The 19,609-nt window shown below is 48.6% G+C and overlaps 1 pseudogene across 1 annotated transcript; it reads right to left on the bottom strand.

Moving 5' to 3' along the window:
* Positions 1 to 17,043: 17,043 nt before the first annotated feature.
* Positions 17,044 to 18,422, bottom strand: LOC308591510 (peptidyl-prolyl cis-trans isomerase B pseudogene; annotated as a pseudogene). The gene is made up of 2 exons: positions 17,551 to 18,422; positions 17,044 to 17,070 (listed from the first exon to the last, which is right to left on the bottom strand). The product of its transcript is annotated as a peptidyl-prolyl cis-trans isomerase B pseudogene (transcript).
* Positions 18,423 to 19,609: the final 1,187 nt, after the last annotated feature.

Here is a 19,609-nt window from a genome sequence, read left to right as displayed (position 1 = left end):
GGGTTTGCCCCCCACACACCCTGTTTTAAAGGCAGGCCCCTCTGACATTGGCATCCTTGCCTCCAAAAGTCCAGGGCTGCCTCAGATCATGGGAGACTTGGGGCCTTTAAATGAGCGGTCAGCGGTCAAATAAAGATTCTTATTAATATTATTATTATTGCAGATTTGGTTCCCTGCCCATCCTTCACTATATGCTCTCAATCTGGGTTACAGCAATGTAAAAATACAATAGTAGAATCGATTCAAACAACTGGCAAAAGGATAATAAATGCAACTGCAAGAGCATTCCAAACACCTTCAAAAATAGTATCTTGCTCATTCTTACAACAGCCCTAATAAGGTAGGCAGTAAGTATTATGACTTGCATATTTTATTCTGTCAGTCTGTCAGTTTATAACCCTGCCCTTTGTCAAACAGCTCCAGGACTAGTTACATGCAAATAGGAAACGCATACAAAATAGGTTAGGTGAAAATTTACAAAAACACAAATAAACAGCAACTGATCACAACACAGAGCCACTGCATTCTAGCTCTGGGCATTCAGGTGCATCGTTGCCAAGGTAAAGACTGTTGGCACCAGATACACCTCAGAGGGGAGGGCATTGCTATCCTGTGCCCCCTCCCCATGGACTTCATTTAGACTGCAAGAAGGACCTCATCCCTTGTTGATTTTAACACACAAGCAAGTCAACACAGTTGAAAGCATCCCCTTGGGAGACCAAAATATTCTGGACTTTACAATGATGAACTTTCAAAATCACTAGCACAACCAGCTTGCTTGAGAAAGAAGGGAGATCAATTTACGTTTTTGTGTAAGAATGCAGCCAGATCAATCAGATATATGTGCTGAGCTTAGTCTTTTATCACCACGATGCCCTCCATATGTTTTGGTCTACAACTCCAGCAGCCATGGCAGCCGGGGCTGATGGGAGGCATGGTCCATCTGGAGAGCACCAGGTTGGCAATGGTTGTGGCATCTGATTAGGGGGTGTGGCTGGCAAGGAAAGATTTAGTGGTTGGCTAAGATCACCAGTTCCTGGTTGCCACTCCTTGCCATGACATAAACTCAGATAGAACTTTCGCATCTCTTTCAAAGCAAAATAAATTTTCAGCTGAGCCAGTTCATAGATTTGTTGTACAGAGAGATTATTTGCATGTCGGGAAGCACACACAAACAACAATCACATGTTTACTTCAGCCTCAAAAAGGCACATATTTTGAGGTTTTAGTAATATGGAAATATGTAAATCAATTTACAGATAGTGAATAGCAAGCAGCAGACAGCTGATCACCTAAACATTCTTTAACCAGTTGACAGCACCACTTGCTACCTTTCCGCTGCCATACAGAAGGCTGGCAACAAGCATGGAGGGATAATAATAATAATAATAATAATAATAATAATAATAATAATAATAATTTTATTATTTATGCCATGCCCATCTGGGTGGGTTTCCCATCTGGCTGGGACAGTATGGTGTAGTGATTGGAATAAGACTTACTGGGCGACCTTGGGCCAGTCACAGTCTCCCAGTCTAGCCTACTTCACAGGGTTGTGGTGAGGATAAAACGAGGATGGGAAGAACCATGTGCACCACCTTGAACTCTTTGAAGGAAGGTGGAATATACATATATTTAAAAAAATTTCAAGTGGGGAGAGAAAGAGAAAGACCTTGGTGCTAAAACATCCGCTTTGCATGCAGAAGGTCCAGGTTCAATCCCAGGCAGCTCCAAATAGAGCTGGAAAGACATTATTTCAAACACTGCAAAGCTGCTACCAATAATTGTGCAGGCAATTCTTACTGAGCTAAATAGTCCCATAATTTTGGCTTTGTCTTGTTCCCATTATAAGGCCACTTTTCCCCTTCCTTGTAATTCAGTCACTGCTGCCATGCTGGTGTCTTCCCTTGACAGACCTGTAGTCCACTGTAATTTACGGACTCACTGTTAAGATTGAGTTCATGAAAGACAATCTTGCTCAGCTACAAGTGATCGCCAGAGAAGAGTCCTCTTCTCTAGCCAGCAGTCCTGATGGTGCAGAGAGAAGAGAATCAGTGCCCATCCTTTCAGCCCCACCAGAGCTGAGAACGAGCAGAGGGTGCACCAATGCAGCTAACAAGAAACAACTAAATCGTAGTGGAAAGGTTAACACCCTCTGCAGAGACATCCCATGCTGATTTTGTTGCATGCTGCAAATACACTGAAAGGAACCTGAGATTATATATATATATATATATATATATATATATATATATATATATATATGCAAGGGATAAAGTTGTGTCTTGCTCCTTTTGCAGGACAGTTGCCCAGGACCATCTATGTGCAAAACGTCTGCCTTGGGCCTGAGTGACATCTGTATTGGGTGACTTCCTTCCTTCCCAAGAATCACCTTTCCGAATCACCTTTCCGAATCACCTTTTGACAAGAAAAGTGCCCAAGGCTTAGTGAGCATTTGGCTTCCGTTGTAAAGAAATAGGAAGTCCACTTCTTAGAAACACTCTGCTGTCTTATCAGCAGGGACGGCTCTGTCCTGCCATACCAGTTTCTGCATCGCTTTTGACCACCAGCTTTTTCTGCCCTTTGGCTTTCCTGCCTCAGGAATCTCTGCCTTGAATGCAAACAGAACTACGTCTCCCAGAATGCAATGCCACATCACAGGGAGGGTTGAGGCTTTGAAAAACACATGAGCGTAAATTTCTCGGATTAAAAAAACAAAAAAGCAACAACCCAAAGAGGCGGGAGAGGAATCAAAGCCTCGAGCGTCATGTCTAGGAATAGAAACGGGAGTGCTGCCAAGTTATTACAGAAGATGAGTAATCCACTTAAGTCATTCCTCTAAACACCATTCCTTGTAAGAGAATTAAAATATCAGCTTACATCACCAAATGCAGCTCAGAGGCTGGACAAAATCTGTGCAGGCATTACGCTTGGATTGCAAGCATGAGTAAGATCTGGAGGACTCAGATTCCAGAGGAGGAGGAGGAGGAAAGTGAGGCGGGCAAGATTTTAGTCCTTTCCAAGCAAGAAGCGGTCATAAAAACGCTGTCAGGAGATCTCGGTGAGAAATTAGAAGTAGAATTATATGGAGACCAGGAAGGAGAAAAGAACACTGTATATTTTCAGCACTGTCCCATTAACATCTCTAGAGCAGAGCATCTCAAACGTCTGACACCAAGGCACCTTTAAATAACCCCCACAAAAGCCTGGCTGCAAACAGGCAGCTCACTGATTTGATAAAGCCTGAAAATGTTTACTTTTAGAGGTGAAACTATAACGTCACTTGGGAGATTAGAGGATGTTATATCACAACGTTTTTCTTAAAACTTTAAAGAAACTGTGTATATTCCCTGATCTAAATTGCCCTCCAGATATTGCTCTTATCACCCTCCAGGGTGCAGCGGAAGAGACAGCCACAGTATGGGAACCTGGCTTTTCTCCAGCAGGTTCAATAGCACGTAGGAGAGGGCAGTACTGGTCAGGGAGATTGTGTGAGTAGGGGAAATAGCTCCTCCCCTTTCCCCAGTGCTCTAAAGTAAATAAAAAGTCAGGAGATTTGTGTGTCTTTTCACCCTTAGGGGCTACAATCTATTTAGTTAGTTAGTTTATTTAACATAATTGATATGCCTCTTAATCATGGGGGTGGGATTTACACAATCTAGCCAAAGTGATGCAATTTTTTATCATCATCTTCGTCGTCATTGTTGCTGTTAAATTTATCTCTCTACTGCTCTTCCTCCCAAGCAGCAGCCCACAATCGAGTGCAGCACCATTAAACTACAGTGAGGCTAGAAGATGAAACCAATAAAAACAAACTCCCGACAGCAGAGCCAAACTTAAACATGCTGGTGCACACGACATCTGCTAGGACCCCGAGGCAATTACCTTCCAAAAGCCCAGCTGAACATGTACATCTTCAGGTTGATGCCTGAAGACCACAAGCAGATTTCCACAGAGGGAGAATTCTATAATTGGGGGGCTTCTACCAGGAAGGCCCTGCCCCATGGAATCACACACATGCACTGGCCCAACCCCACTGGCAAGAAGAGAAGCAGGTCTTCTTCGCCAGGGCATGGGCTGAAAGGAACTGAGAGAGGTGTATGTACTTCGGCCCCAAGGTGTTTATGCCTTTGTATGTCAGTTTGGGCGGGCAACTCTATCCATTTCAGGTCCTCACAGATCTTAAGTTCAGTTCTCCACATTTCCACATCAGTTTGAGAATTATTTTATATATGAGAAAAATCCTCATGAAAATTCATCAGCATTTTAGTTACCGTATTTTTCGCCCTATAGGACGCACTTTTTCCCCTCCAAAAATGAAGGGGAAATGTGTGTGCATCCTATGGGGCGAATGCAGGCTTTCGCTGAAGCCTGGAGAGCGAGAGGGGTCGGTGCGCACCGACCCCTCTCGCTCTCCAGGCTTCAAGAAGCTCTGCGCAACCCTCGGGAGACCGGCTCCAAGGCTTGCGCAGAGCTGCCTGCAGTCCCGGGATCAGTGCAGCTCTGCGCGGCCACCGGGAGCCCGGCGTGAAGTCCCGCCCCGCTCCCGATGGCCGCGCAGAGATGCCTGCAGTCCCGGGCTCAGCGCAGCTCTGCGCGGCCACCAGGAGCCGGGCGCGAAGTCCCGCCCCACTCCGGATGGCTGCGCAGAGCTGCCTGCAGTCCCGGGCTCAGCGCAGCTCTGTGCGGCCACAGGAGCCGGGCGCGAAGTCCCGCCCCGTTCCCGATGGCCGCTCAGAGCTGCCTACAGTCCCGGGATCAGCACAGCTCTGCGCGGCCATCGGGAGCGGGGCGCGAAGTCCCGCCCAACTCCGGATGGCCGCGTAGAGCTGCCTGCAGTCCCCGGCTCAGTGCAGCTCTGCGCGGCCACCGGCAGCCGGGCCGAAGTCCTGCCCCGCTGCCGGTGGCCGTGCAGAGTTGCCTGCAGTCCCAGGATCAGCGCACTTCTCCCCATAGCCAGCCCCACAAGCTCGGGGGACAACGGGGAGGCAGAGCGCGCCTTCCCGCTGTTCCCCGACCTGGTTCTTCCAGCCCCGCACCTGGGGGGGAAATAAATTTTTTTTTCTTTATTCCCCCCCCCCAAAAAAAACTAGGTGCGTCCTATGGGCCGGAGCGTCCTATGGGGCGCAAAATACGGTAAATTTTCTCCTAATATTCACATTTTTGTATGCAATTTGGCCTAATATATGCATTTTTGCAAACCTTCCCCCCTAATATAATGCATGTATGTATGCTATTTTCACAAATACATGCATTTTTACACATACTTTACCCCAGCATATGCATTTTTGACGGGTGAACTGCATTGCAAGCTTGAGAGGAGTGCAAATTTCACAAGATGGCTGTGCTTCAATTAGCATATTGTTTCAGCAAGTATGAATTAGGTATCATAGAATCATAGAATCATAGAGTTGGAAGAGACCACAAGGGCCATCGAGTCCAACCCCCTGCCAAGCAGGAAACACCATCAGAGCACTCCTGACATATGGTTGTCAAGCCTCTGCTTAAAGACCTCCAAAGTAGGAGACTCCACCACACTCCTTGGCAGCAAATTCCACTGTCGAACAGCTCTTACTGTCAGGAAGTTCTTCCTAATGTTTAGGTGGAATCTTCTTTCTTGTAGTTTGGATCCATTGCTCCGTGCCCGCTTCTCTGGAGCAGCAGAAAACAACCTTTCTCCCTCCTCTATGTGACATCCTTTTATATATTTGAACATGGCTATCATATCACCCCTTAACCTCCTCTTCTCCAGGCTAAACATGCCCAGCTCCCTTAACCGTTCCTCATAAGGCATCATTTCCAGGCCTTTGACCATTTTGGTTGCCCTCTTCTGGACACGTTCCAGTTTGTCAGTGTCCTTCTTGAATTGTGGTGCCCAGAACTGGACACAGTACTCCAGGTGAGGTCTGACCAGAGCAGAATACAGTGGCACTATTACTTCCCTTGATCTAGATGCTATACTCCTATTGATGAGGCCCAGAATTGCATTGGCTTTTTTAGCTGCCGCGTCACACTGTTGGCTCATGTCAAGTTTGTGGTCAACCAAGACTCCTAGATCCTTTTCACATGTACTGCTCTCAAGCCAGGTGTCACCCATCTTGTATTTGTGCCAGTGGCGTAGCGTGGGTTGTCAGCACCCGGGGCAAGGCAAGTAATTTGCGCCCCCTAACCAGTGGATTTGCGCCCCTAACCCTAACCCCCAGATGTTGCGCCCGGTGTGGCCGGCCCCCCCTGCACCCCCCACGCTACGCCACTGCTTTCACCCCTCGAGCTGTTGGTAGAGCCGGGACTAAGAGGCCATCCAAACACCCCAAATCCCATTCACCCACGCAGGACGACGAGCCAGAGTGGGCCCCTCCACCTATAAACTCCCCTCCTAGTGATCTGCAGCGAAGAGGCTTGTAAACCCTTCAATGGAGTCCCGAAACCCCTCAATGAAACATCAGGATTTCTCAAAGAACCATCGCTGACCAATGGGCATCGTCCAAGGTGAGAGGCAGCCAATCCGAAGTCAGGAAGCAGCAGCCCCGTGTCTGGAGCGCGCGATCCGCCAGGAGAGCGCAAGAAACCGAGAGCAGAAAGCGGGGAAGAAGCGCGCTGCAAAATGTAGCAACAGCGGATACAATGTTTCCTCCTGTTTCCTTGTTTCTTGCAAGACAGAAACAGAGGGCGATCCAGGGCTCCCCTCCCTCCCCCCTCCCTCAAGCAAAAGGTCCTTTGCCCTTAGGGGGAATCCAGCTTCGCCCCAGGAGGCAGCCCATACCCCAGACAGTAATCCGGATCCTGCCAGAGGAGAAGCGCAGGAAAGCCTCGCGACTGGGAGGAGGCCGGCCTCCGGCGCGGGTGGGGGGCCCCGTCGGGGCGGGTGGGCGGTCTTGGCGCGCAGGCACTAGAGCGCCGCCAATGGCGCGTTTGGCGGGCTGCGCGCATCCAGACAGCGACCCGAGTCTGGGCGGCGTGGCGCTTGGTGCCGGAGCCTCCGCCCGCAGCGCCCCGTCGGGAGACCCAGCCTCGAGCCGGCTGTCGGACGCGGTTGAAGCAGCCAGGGCGGCATGGCAGGCGGCGGCGGCTCCTTGGCGACTCCACGCGGCCAGCCCAGCGCGCTGGCCGAGCCCCGCAGGCGAACGCTGCCCGTCGGTGAGGAGGGGCTGCCTGGCGCGCCCTCCGTGGCCCTGACGCGCGGGGACCGCGGCGAGCGCTGAGAGCCGCTGCCAGCTACAGCCTGCGCCCGAGGCTCTTTGGCGATTCCGGAGGCAGCGAGCGCGCCCCCCCCCGAAGTTGCGCCCGGTAAGGCTGGCACCCCTGGCACCCCCCACGCTACGCCACTGATTTGTGCCTCTCATTTTTTTTGCCCAAGTGGAATACTTTACATTTCTCCCTGTTAAAATTCATCTTGTTTGTTTTGGCCCAGTTTTCTAATCTGTCAAGGTCGTTTTGAAGTGTGTTCCTGTCCTCTGGGGTGTTAGCCACCCCTCCCAGTTTAGTGTCATCTGCAAATTTGATCAGGATGCCCTTGAGTCCATCATCCAAGTCGTTGATAAAGATGTTGAATAAGACCGGGCCCAAGACAGAACCCTGTGGCACCCCACTAGTCACTCTTCTCCAGGATGAAGAGGAACCATTGATGAGCACCCTTTGGGTTCGGTCAGTCAGCCAGTTACAAATCCACTGAGTGGTAGCATAGTCAAGACCGCATTTTACCAGCTTCTTTACAAGAATATCATGGGGCACCTTGTCAAATGCCTTACTGAAATCAAGGTAGGCTATATCCACTGAGTTCCCTTCATCTACCAGGCTTGTAATTCTGTCAAAAAACGAGATCAGGTTAGTCTGACATGACTTATTTTTCAGAAATCCATGCTGACTATTGGTGATCACAGCATTCCTTTCTAGGTGCTCACAGACTGTTTTCTTAATGATCTGCTCCAGAATCTTCCCTGGTATTGATGTCAGACTGACTGGGCGGTAATTATTTGGGTCCTCTCTTTTCCCCTTTTTGAAAATAGGGACAACATTTGCCCTCCTCCAGTCTGCCGGGACTTCGCCTGTTCTCCAGGAATTCTCAAAGATGACTGCCAGTGGTTCTGAGATCACATCTGCCAGTTCTTTTAATACTCTTGGATGCAGTTCATCTGGCCCTGGAGACTTGAATACATCTAAACTAGCCAAGTATTCTTGTACTATCTCCTTAGTTATTCTGGGCTGTGTTTCCTTTGCTGAATCATTTGCTCCAAATTCTTCAGGTCGGGCATTGTTTTCTTTATCGGAGAAGACTGAGGCAAAGAAGGCATTGAGGAGTTCAGCCCTTTCTGTGTCCCCTGTTTGCATTTCACCATCTTCTCCTCTGAGTGACCCCACTGTTTCTTTGTTCTTCCTTTTGCTACGAACATACCCATAAAAGCCTTTTTTGTTGCTTTTAACCTCTCTAGCAAGCCTGAGTTCATTCTGTGCTTTAGCTTTTCTGACTTTGTGTCTACACGTGCTGGCTATTTGTTTGAATTCCTCTTTGGTGGTTTCCCCCATTTTCCATTTTTTGTACACATCCTTTTTTAATCTTAACTCAGTTAAAAGTTCTTTAGATAGCCACCCTGGCTTCTTTAGGCACCTTCCATGTTTCCGTCTCATTGGTATTGCCTGACGTTGTGCTTTTACTATCTCCCTCTTAACAAACTCCCAGCCATCATGAACTCCCTTTCCTTTTAGTATTACTGTCCATGGGATCTCACCCAGCACTTCCCTAAGTTTTATGAAGTCGGCTTTCTTAAAGTCAAGAAATTGAGTCCTAGTATGCTTGGCTGCTCCTTTCCGCTGTATAGTAAACTTCAGAAGAGCATGATCACTCGCGCCTAATGATACTTCCACTTCTACCCCACTAACCAGGTCATCAACATTGGTTAGGACCAGATCTAAAATGGCTGTTCCTCTTGTTGCTTCTCCCACTTTCTGGACAATGAAGTTGTCTGCAAGGCCAGTGAGGAATCTGTTTGACCTTATGCTCTTGGCTGAGTTTGACATCCAACAAATATCCGGGTAATTGAAGTCCCCCATTACTACTATCTCCCTTCCTTTTGCATGCTTGGCCATCTGTTCCAGGAAGGCATCATCTATGTCCTCCGTTTGGCTTGGGGATCTATAGAAAACTCCCACAATGAGGTCTCTGTTATTCTTCTCTTCCTTAATTTTGACCCAAATGCTCTCAATTTGGCTTTGAGGTTCTAAATCTTGGATCTCTTCACAGGTATACACATCCCTGACATATAACGCCACTCCTCCTCCTTTCTTGTCTGGTCTGTTTCTCCGAAATAGATTGTATCCCTCCATTATTACATTCCAATCGTGGGACTTATCCCACCAGGTTTCAGTGATGCCTATTATGTCATATTTAGTTTGCTGTACCAAGAGCTCAAGCTCATCTTGTTTATTTCCCATGCTTTGCGCATTAGTGTACAGACATTGAAGTCCATTAATCATTCCCCCATGTCTCTTATTTAAGGATTTTTTCCTCTCACCACTAGGTCTGCGTGCTGTTTGCTCCATTTGGTCTATGACATTTGGATGATCATCTTCATCAATTGATAGACTCCTACCTTCAGGAGCACTGTCTCCCTCCCCCACATTAGTCAGTTTAAAGCCCTCCTGATGAGGTTTCTGAGATTTTTGGCAAAAACATTTCTCCCAACCGTTGTGAGGTGCAGCCCATCGCTTGCCAGAAGTCCATCTTCAAGAAACTGCAGTCCGTGATCTAAGAATCCAAACCGTTCCTGTTTACACCATTTGCGAAGCCAGCTGTTCAATTCCACTATTTTTCCCTCTCTCCCTGGGCCACGTCGTTCAACTGGGAGGACAGATGAGATGACAATTTGTGCATTTAATTGCTTCAATTTCCTGCCCAGAGCCTCGTAGTCTCCTTTGATCTTCTGGAGGCTATTGCTTGCAGTGTCATTGGTTCCCACATGAACCAAGAGGAAGGGGTATTTGTCAGTGGGTTTTATGATTCCTTGCAGTCGTTCAGTTACATCTTGGATCTTAGCCCCGGGGAGACAGCACACTTCCCAAGACATCTTGTCAGGCCCACAGATCACTGCTTCTGTTCCCCTCAGTAGGGAATCCCCTATCACCACTACACGCCTCCTCTTAGGTTTGGTCGGGGTTCTTCCATGAGCTGTCCGTTCCAAGGTCGCCTGCACATTCCCTGAGGACTGACTTTGCTGCTCGTCTTCATATACCTGATCGACTGAAATGAGGGAGAGATCCTCAGATGGAGTCTGCTCTTCGTCTTCCATGCTAGGGGAGAGGACCTCAAAGCGATTGTGTATTTCTAAACAATCAGAGCGAACCCTGGGCCTCCTACTTCTTTGAGTCACGTTTCTCCATATACCGTATTTTTCCGCTCTATAACACGCATCTGACCATAACACGCATGTAGTTTTTAGAGGAGGAAAACGAGGAAAAAATATTCTAAATGAAACAGTGGATGTATGATTTTTATGGTTCATGCTGTGGCCACAGACATGTGATCTGACAGTGAGTTTGGGGTAGCCCAATGCAAAAATCCTGAGGATCCATGTGGATCCGTGCTTTGTAACCACGTTTTAAGTGGGGAGGGAAGGAAAAGAACGAACCCTGGGCCTCCTACTTCTTTGAGTCACGTTTCTCCATATATCTGGCTCCTGTGTTGATGAACTAGCCTCCTTCTCAGGGGAGTCCCCTGTCTCCTCCTTGGTGGAGACGGTGTGCTCTGTTGCTTCCAAGAAGAGTTCCAGATCTCTAATTCTTTGGAGCGTAGCTACACGTTCCTCAAGTTGCTGGACTTTGTCTTCTAAGAGGGCAATCAACATGCAATTGCTGCAGGTAAAGCTGCCTGCAACCTTTGGCAAGATGGCAAACATTGCGCAGGAACCGCAGGCGACTGCAGCTGTTCCCTCCCCCTCCATATTGAGAACGTCGTTGGGGTGGCTACAGCGGTCCTCCATCATAAAAAGCGTGAAGACAGGACAAATAACTCCCCCCACAAAAAAACCTAGGTCTCCCCCAACAAACGTTTGAGACTAGCGCCCCAAATCTAAAAGATGGATCAAACTGCGCGCACCGCTGCCCTGCTACCTCTGATAAGTTCCTCCCACAGCTAATCACCTTCCTCAACAGAAACCCTGCCCCCTCTGACCTTTGCACAGGGAGAACAGCTAATCAGCCACAAAGAAACACACACACACAAGAAAACCCTTTTTGCTCCTTCTTCAACTGCTGCCCTGCTACCTTTTAGTGCAAACTGAATCAAATGTCACCTTGAATGTCACCTGGTAGTTCACAGGCAGTGCATTAAGAGTTAGTGACATGCAATTCCAGCATGTTGCCCCAGGTAACAGCCCTGATGCAAATTGTGTCCCCAACACACACACGCCATGGACATCCTGCTTCATGTGTCATTTAGTCATAAGATATGGGGCTGGCAAACTACAGTCCGGGGGCTGGATGCGGCCCAAAAGGGTCACAAATCAGGCCAGCACGGCCATTTGAAATCCCCTGCCAAGTGTCCGAGGCCAAAAGGCTGCATTGGCATTTACCTCAACGCAGCAAGGGGTGGCAAGCATCTCCAACGCAGCTTTTCAGCAGCGTGGGGACTGATTGCTCAGTCCCTGCACCATGCTGAGGTAAACTCCGACACGGCCTTTCACTTGTTGAGCCATCGCCAACACGCGGGAGGGAGCAGTGAGGGGGCCAGGGGCTTTGGGGAGCTCGTGGGGCTGGCGCTGAGGGTGCCGCTGAAGCAGGGTTTCCAGTGTGGTGTAGTGGTTAAGAGCGGTGGACTCGTAATCTGGGGAACTGGGTTCGCGTCTCTGCTCCTCCACATGCAGCTGCTGGGTGACCTTGGGCCAGTCACACTTCTCTGAAGTCTCTCAGCCCCACTCACCTCACAGGGTGTTTGTTGTGGGGGAGGAAAGGAAAGGAGATTGTTAACCGCTTTGAGACTCCTTAGGGTAGTGATAAAGCAGGATATCAAATCCAAACTCCTCTTCTTCTTCTTCTTCTTCTTCTTCTTCTTCTTCTTCTTCTTCTTCTTCTTCTCTTGCGCGCGGTGCTGCTGCTCGGCTCCTTCCTGTGGCTGCGGCTGCTGCTGCTGTTCTGGTTGTTGCTCTTGCCCCGCGCCGAAGAGCCCAGCCCAGCGGACAGGATCTGGGTGAGCCGCTGCTTCCCGGCCGAGGGAAGGTAGAAGAGGAGGCAGGGTCTCTGTGCCCGGATGGACGGTGGACCTCCCCCCCCCCGTCTCTGGCGGTGGCCCTTCTCCCTTTGCTGCCTGCTGCCCGCCCATTTCGGAGGCGCCGGGCTGAAGCCCTCTTCCTCTCTGCCTGGGCGCCTTCCGCTTCAGCCTGGGCCAGCCTGGGCCAGCGGGCCAGGAGGGGGCGTCTTCTGTTGCTGTCCCTGCCCAGGCTGAGGCCTGAGGAAGGGGAGGGAGCAGCGAGGGGGCCAGCAGGCAGTTGTGTCCAATGAGGTGGCGGTGCTTGGGCCCTCCTACCGCAGGGGGGACTGTGGCCGCAGGGGCTCCCAACTCCGCCTCTTTCTTCTAACTCCCCCCCCCCCGTGGCGGTTCATATATTTTTTCAAAATGTAGTCTGCCCCCCCCCCACAAGATCTGAGAGACAGTGAACCGGCCCCCTGCTGAAAAAGTTTGAGGACCCCTGCATAACTCCTTGCCCTAGAAATGCCCAAAGATAGCTGAATAATTGGTCTGACCCTGAGACATGACCATTCTGCTTATGAATGGGAGGAAGTCATCTTGGAGCAAAAACTTATGTGAGAGACTCCCCTGCGGGTGGGCAGTTGTACTGAGTCCATGCAGCCCTGAGGAAATGATCCAGTCAGGATAATTTGGAATGGTTGCATGGAAAGAGGCAGTGCCAATGAGGCAGACCTTGCTGAGATGCAGGGGGCAACAATTTCTGTTATTTAGTTAATAATGAGTATACTGTAGTTCTGAACACGAACAAGCTCTTTTCTCATGGACACAGGGCTGGCTCCAGACTTCAAGGGCCCACCACCAAATGATTATGACGGTCCGCTATCTCTTCATCTGACACTGCACCACCACCATTTGCCAACCCCCCCCACCAGCCCCCAAGTGGCATTTTAGCAGTGAATGCTAAATTGGCTTCCATTTGTGAAAGCTGCCCACCATTTTAATTTACCCAAAATGCAACACTTCAGCATTGACCTATAGCATTGACCCATGCTACTGGTTTGTTGGGCTTTATGAATTTTACAGATCTACAGACCAGGACATTGCATTTTGGTGGGTAAATTAAGGTGATGGGTGACCAATGTGGTGGGAGTCAATTCAAAGGAAAGACCGCCACTAGAACAGCCATCTATAGACCCTTCTGAGCTGACCAATTACCAACTTGGTATCAAGCCAAAATGGCACCCTAATGAGCTCTGATGCACACTTTTAGGATTCCTATTCCACTGTGGTCATATATAAACCAACTCCTGGTACAGCCATCCATCCATAAGTCATCAAAATGGTTGCCGTTTTGTTTTCTACTCCTGCTCCTTTGACACAGAGGTGTTAAGCTGCCCCATCCCCATTGACCCTGGGGCAGGCAAAAGTTCGCCTCCAGAATTTCTGTAGGCTTCTGTTCCCAGCTCAGGCACTGGCTTATGTTATTTTAAAAAGTTGGCAACTTTCGACTGCTGACTGTTACTCTGAAACTTCCCTTCCCTGGAGGCTCTAAGACCAAGCCTGGGCATCTTCTGTTGAGTATTCTGCACTTGGGGGGGGGATCCAAATTCCTTTTCTGAATATCAGTTAGACTTCATCTCAGTTGTTCAGATGTTTCTGTCTGTTATAGTGAAATGGGACAGGTTGCTATTTCAGCCACAAAACCATCTGTTAGACACCCACCAAGCTGGTCTCTGCATCTCTCCCCAATCCCCGCCCTCCAGGTGTGCTGCTGGCCAACTGTTCAAATTCTTTCTTCCCCTCCCTGCTAATTAACATGGGCACGTGCAAACCAATTGGCCAGATGTACTGGGGACAACCCCAATTTTCTGTTCTCTTCTTTGGCCAACCACCAGTTCCTCTTTTGCCTTTGAGGGAGATTTGCAGGGACTGTGCCTTTGTCTTACTGTGAGATTGTGCGCAAATTTCAGCTCCATCTCTGGGGCCTCTCACCAAGCAAGGAAACAGAGTCATCATCTTGACTCCTATGTGGGCCAATTTATCACCGGCCCAGAAAGTAAGGGTTGTCACCAATGACCTTCTCAAAGTAGGCCCATTGAAACTAATGGACCCAAATAAGTTGTGCCTATTGATTTCAATGGGTCTACTCCAAATAGGACTAGCACTGGCTGCAGTCCCATTGCACGCTTCATAATGTGCTTGCACCTTTGAAGGTGACTTAGAAATTACAACTATTCCAGAACGCAGCTGCCAGACCAGTGACTGGGAGTGGCCTCCAGGACCAAATAACAACAGTCCTAAAGGATCCATACACTCCAACATTTCTCCAATGAAAATAGGGGTCCCTGTACCCTTTACCTTTATTCCATCTTACTGGGTTGCCCCAGTCACTCTGGGCAGCTTCCAACATATATGAAAACATAATAAAACTATACAGGGCTGCTTTCAGGTGTCTTCTAAAGACTGCATAGTTACCGTATTTTTTGCACCATAACACTCACTTTTTTCCTACTAGAAAGTAAGGGGAAATGTCTGTGCGTGTTATGGAGCAAATGCCTACGGATGGTGGGGGGATCTGCTGCAGTCGTGAGCAGAGGATCCATGGTTCCCCTTCCTTCCCTCCTCCGTGGCTCACTTTGAAACAGCAAAGCGGGAGAAGAGCCGCTGAGTGGGGAGGAGAGAGGGACAGAGAGCCTGCTTGCTTTAAAGGAGCAAAGCAGGAGAGGAGAGGAGCCGCTTACACAAGTGTAAGCGGCTCCTGTCTGGTTGGCTCCTTTAAAGCAAGCAGGCTCTCTGTCCCTCTCTCCTCCCCACTCAGCTCGCTAAATAGCAGCAAAGTTTTTCAGCTCGCTAAGCCGGGGATGAGTGGGGAGGAGGGAGAAAAGCAGAGCCTGCTTGTTTTAAAGGAGCAAAGTGGGAGAGGAGCCTTCTCCCCTTAAACCCCTCTTCTGCATTATTAGCAGCATCCTTCTCCACCCACCCCACGCATGCTCCTTGTCTCTCGAGTGCTTTTCCTTCCCTCCCCACTTAAAACGTGGTTACAAAGCACGGATTCACATGGATCCTCAGGATTTTTGCACTGGGTCACCCCAAATTCACCATCAGATCACATAGCATGTCCATGGCTACATCTTGCACCAAAAAAATCACGCACCCACTGTTGCCTGGGGCTGCAGTAGTGCAAAAACGTGGTTACAAAGCATGGATCCACATGGATCCTCAGGATTTTTGCATTGAGCTACTCCAAACTCACTGTCAGATCACATGTCTGTGGCCACAGCATGAACCACAAAAATCATACATCCACTGTTTCGTTTAGAATATTTTTTTCTTGTTTTCCTCCTCTAAAAACTATGTGTGTGTTATGGTCTGGTGCATGTTATAGAGCGAAAAATACGGTACTAATCTCCTTGGCTCAGGGGTCGCATGACTCCATACCTTCCAACATTTCTCCAATGAAAATAGGGGTGTCCTAAAGAAAAGTCGGACATTCCAGGATCAAATCAGAAACTGGGACAGCTTCTGTAAATCTGGGACTGTCCCTGGAAAATGGGGACACTTGGAGAGTCTGAAGTGGCTCCCAGACGTTTCCGAGCACAATTCAAAGCCCCACAGACATAGAAAATGCTTGTGTTATTTTTCTCCATAACCACTCAGGTTAAAAGGCAGGGTTACCAACTGACCAAGGAATTTTTCTCTGGGCTGCTCCCGTTCTTCGACAGCAGATGATCTAACAAAAAATCCAGCAGCTGAGGCTTCTCCAGGCATGGAGATAGGCTTCCTTGCACACTAACATCTGCATATCAGGCTCCTGTTGAAAGCACTGGAGGAGAAGGGGCCAGTTGGCGACCCTCTGAAAATGGTGTTCCTTTAAAGAGGCTGTGATCGGTGCAAATTAAAGCTGCCCAAACTGTAATGAGATATCCTGAAGGGCTGGGCCAGTTTAACAGTTAAGGTCTAAAAATTTCAGTAGAAGCAACCTGTGGTTTGGTTGCATTCTTTCTAACCAGGGTCAAAGGAGTTGGGATATGACTCATTTTAAATTTTTTTACTTGTTCGTTTTCAGAACGGTTTGGGCTTTCCGGAGTTGTATTAATTGCGGTTTTGAGGTGTCTGACCAAATGAGTGAGTCTACAGGGACTTTCCAATATCAGAATGAAAGGCCCAGCTTTGCAAGCAGCAGCAGAGCTCACTCACAAGAATATCAGGGCTGCTCCATGAGAGCAGGAGTCAAAGAGCCATTTGCACAAGGGCACCTGAACATGTAAGGTTGCCATGTTTTTCACCCGTCTGGCTCCTGTGCCTTTAACAGCAACCTGGTGCAGCCAAAATTAAGCTCCCTCCTCCACCACCCTCATCACTTTAACACCAAACTGGGAAAAGCTTTGGTTTGTTGAATTTCTGCATGGAAAGCACAGAAGCAGGGCTAGACCCATTTTGATCAAATTGGGGGGAAATAGTGGGGAGGCTGGGGTTTAACAGCCTCAAACATCTCACAGATGAAAATCAGGAAGTTATTGTGTGTTTCTAGCATGCACGCGCTTGTGCGCGTGCACACACACACACACACTGCCCTTGTCAGCACCAGCACAACCACAATTCTTCCATATTGTTGCACTTCCTTTTTGTGTTGTTGGGTTCTGTTTTGCAACAGTCTGCCCTTCCTTGATTTAAAAGCCAAGAGAGTGTTTGTTCTTTCTACTCAATATATCCTATCCTATTCTGTCCAAAAATATTACCCACACAGTAGGGCAAGACTCTGGAGAGTCTCTGCCAGTTAGTGCAGACAACAACGATCAAATTAGAGCGAGAGTTTGACTCAGTACAAGAGATTTTTGTAGTGTCACCTAATCGTGAGCAATCTTTCAAGTTCTCCAGAACTCTTCATCAGGCTGCATGTTAAGCCAAAGATAGCGGGGGGAGAAAAAGTTGCCTTGAAGACACAACATCTTCAGATTGAAACAGTTGTAAGAGCATCTAGTCCAGCATCTTGTTCTCCCACTGATGAATAAGATGCCTACGGGAAGCCTCAGAGCAGGACCTGAGCACCACAGTGCCCACCCCTTGGGACAGTGGAGGCAGAACGCAGCCATCACGGCTGGTAGCCACGGACAGTCTTCTCCTCCAAAGGATGGCTTCCAGGAGCCATAATGCAGAGCAGACTGAATTTTTCAGATAACAGCAAGGCTTGTTTCAGGTTGCACCTCTCTCATCTAAGTCCATGCTGGTTTTGACCTATGAAGCTTCGTGGACTACCTTTCCCCATATATGAAGCTACACAGACTCTGAGATCAGCATCTTGTTGGTGGCAAAGAAGAGAGAGAGAGAGAGAGAATTCCTCGGATGACAAGATCAAGATTTGGGACAAGTACTATTTGGTAAAAGAACTCCAGCAGAGAGTGTGGCTGGGGGAAGGGTGGGCAGAAAGGGAGCAGCAGTGGAGGCAGTCCATCTGCTGTGGGGTGGGGGGGGGGCGATGCAATGCCTCTGTGTGTAGCCCCCTCACAGCCCTTTGCAAGCCAGAGTCTGCCCCTCCGGCAGCCACCCAGGTCTTCTTTGGCAATGGCAAATGACTTTGCCCCCTCAATGGTGTTGCAGTCAGCAATGGTGACATCTTTCAGGGGTTTGTCTCGACTGTCTTTGTGTTCTCCACTTTTCTCACTACATCCATCCCTTCCAGGACTTTGCCGAAGACAACATGCTTGCCATCCAGCCATGACATCTTGACAGTGGTGATGAAGAACTGAGAGCCACTGGTGTCCTTACCAGCACTGGCCATGCTCACCCAGCCAGGCCCATAGTGCTTCAGCTTGAAGTTCTCATCAGGGAAATGGTCCCTGTCGGTGCTTTTACCTCCTGTTCCATCTCCCCAGGTCAAGTCTTCCCCCTGGATCATGAAGTCCTGGATCACACAGTGAAACTTGCTGCCTTTGTAGCCAAAGCCTTTCTCTCCTGTGGACAAGGCTACAAAATCCTCAACCGTCCTCAGAACTGTCTTTCCAAAAAGGCCGAGGACAACTCACCCCACATCTTCATCCTCAATCTGCAGATCAGAATACACCTTGGCCATGACCTTGGGCCCCTTCTTGCGCTCCTCCACATGAGCAGCCGGGAAAAGCAGCAGCAGCAGCAGCAGAGAGCCGCCCAGGCCCAGCAAGGCCAGGACCGCCAGCAGCTTCCTCTTCCTACCCCCGCAGCCCCAGCAGCGCCAACCCAACCACAGTGCCCACCAGGCAGCCAGCATCTGCCCCCTTCCCTTCTCTCTTTAAGTTCATTCCAAATTTCCCCTCTTCTACTAACATAGAAAAAGATCATATATTTGGTTGAGCTAAAAATTGGTTTACTTACAAACTCTCCAAATGTCAGGTCCATGTGTTCATACATCAGTCAGAAAACACAGGCAGTAAAGCTTGGCTTAGTTACAGTGGTGAAAGTTCCTAAATTATTGGTATATGGGCACAAGAAAGGCTTGTTAAAGCCATGGAATCTGAGCTTGGAGCTCAGGCCTCTTTACACGCTGAGCTTCTCAGGTGAACAATAGGCTTGGTTACTTTCCTCTCAAGGAGCAGGTGATGTGGCAGATCAGTTTATGGAATTAATCTGTCCATGCATTAATTAGACGTAAGCATTTTGGTTATATGAGGCTGGTTATGAGGCCATTCTCTTTGTGTCGCATCTGAGAGATATTCAGAGGTTGGCAATGAGAGAAACAGCCTTTTCTGCAGTTGTCTCCCATTTAAAGAAGATTCCTGTGGAATGCTTTCCCCACGAAGGCCTGCCTTTGACATCTTTCCAGCACCAGGCAAAGAAGTTTTAAATCTCATGGACATTTGGACAGCATTGATTGCCAAGCATTTGGTGATTACTAGTGTTCATCCTGCGTGGAATTTTCCTATTTTTAATTAATTTTCTTCGACTGAACACTTGTAGTAGTCTGCATTGATATTTTATTACAGTGGTACCTTGGTTCTCAAACGCCTTGGTTCCCAAATGCTGAAAACCTGGAAGTAAGTACAGTGGTGCCTCGCAAGACGAAATTAATTCGTTCCGCGAGTTTTTCCGTCTAGCGAGTTTTTCGTCTTGCGAGGCATTCGTCTTCCGGGGCACCACTGTATTCCAGTTTTCAAACGTTTTTCGGAAGCTGAACATCTGAAGCGGCTGTCGGCTATTGTTTCCAGGGCACCTGCACCAATCAGAAGCTGCACCTTGGTTTTCGGAAGTCAAACAGACTTCTGGAACCAATTAAGTTTGGTGCTTTGGTTTTTGCTATTTATTTTGCATTTTTGTTTTTGAGGCTTCTTCGGTTAATTTGTTTTTGTGACTGTGATGAATGAATCAACTACTGATTGATTGCGTGACTGCAGAAGGGGTTAAAAGCCCCCCATCCAAACACTGACTATCATCAGTGCAGGTAAGGGAAAAAATAATTTT

The sequence above is a fragment of the Podarcis bocagei genome, assembly GCF_964188305.1.
Source record: "Podarcis bocagei genome assembly, chromosome: 7".
NCBI lineage: Eukaryota > Metazoa > Chordata > Lepidosauria > Squamata > Lacertidae > Podarcis > Podarcis bocagei.
This window is presented reverse-complemented; position numbering and strand designations above follow the sequence as displayed.